Source organism: Priapulus caudatus, unplaced genomic scaffold, assembly GCF_000485595.1.
Source record: "Priapulus caudatus unplaced genomic scaffold, Priapulus_caudatus-5.0.1 Scaffold255, whole genome shotgun sequence".
NCBI classification, from domain to species: domain Eukaryota; kingdom Metazoa; phylum Priapulida; class Priapulimorpha; order Priapulimorphida; family Priapulidae; genus Priapulus; species Priapulus caudatus.
Genome location: NW_014577316.1, coordinates 310727 through 311981, shown reverse-complemented (window position 1 = coordinate 311981; position 1255 = coordinate 310727). Strand labels below are relative to the sequence as shown.

General features: G+C 44.6%; 1 long non-coding RNA gene across 1 annotated transcript in view; it reads left to right on the top strand.

The window, feature by feature from the left end:
- The window catches only part of LOC106808148, a 34033-nt gene that overhangs the window by 31014 nt on the left and 1764 nt on the right, over positions 1-1255 (top strand). The gene's annotated exons all lie outside the window — the stretch shown is intronic.

The window sequence follows — 1255 nt, the reverse complement described above, 5'->3', positions numbered from 1 at the left end:
CACACACACACACACACACACACACACACACAAACACACACACACACATAAAAAAACACGCGCGCACACACGCGCGTACGCGCACCGTCTGCTCTCGTGTTTATTAACAGCATAGCACATTCCCTGGCGACGGCACTTGTGTGCATCAATCGACGCAATCGGTGTGCAGAGCAGATCACGTCTCTGCTTACCTCGTTCCAACCCTCCGCTAATCAAGTAAACAGTAGTTTCTGTGCGCTTTTTCCTACAGGCTTGAGACCTGTCGACGCTGGCGTGTCTTAGGCACAGTAACTCGGAACTGGGGGCGTATCCTTTCTTCAAACTGCTTCCTAAGTTACGACGTCGCGTCCATCGTGAGAAATCTACTCATATATTACATGCTATAAATTTATACGACATTAGAATACCATTACACGTGTTTCCTACACTATAGTAGCCGATTTATTTCTGTTTACATCTTTCTATACCCGGTATACTCTTCTGCATATGTATAGAGTTACTTTGGAATAGAATAACACGAACTAACATCATTTATCTTTTACGTTGCTTAATCCGCGAAGTAGGTATTACGCCGTTCTTTCATCTTTATAAGCCTGCCTGCACGGCAGACTGAAGCTTTGCCGTAATACAATATTGTCTCATTACGGCCGGGGAGTGCAATTGCTATACCTGTGGCGTCCTTGTTAACTACAATTATTACGCATTACATATAGAGCGCCTGTACTGCGCGCAGCATTGTATTGCACATGCCTATGTACTTAGTCCACCCTGGTATTGCATATACCTAAGAGCTGCGTGTATCTGTATAGGACCTATGCACGGGCACCGGTTAACTAGACCCACCCACCAACTCGGCACTGTGCATTACGTATACACATGTACCACGTGTACCCATGTGCTGCGTTCACCCGTGTATTGTGTGCACCCATGTATTGTGTATTTTCATGAACTGTGTGTACCCATGCACTGTATGCACACACGTACTACCTCCGTCTGTCGTTATGTTTAACGTTCAGGATTCAGTTTATATGACGAACAAGCGTGACGGGTATTTTTAATTATAAAACAATATATTGAACTAGCCTAGCTAAACAATTTGGTTACGGTGTAGAAGGCCGTAACATTGCATAATGTTATGGTACGCACGAACAATAGAGACAACGGTACAATTAATAGGGCATGGGTTAGAGAGAGAGAGAGAGAGAGAGAGAGAGAGAGAGAGAGAGAGAGTGAGACAGAGAGAGTGAGAGAGAGA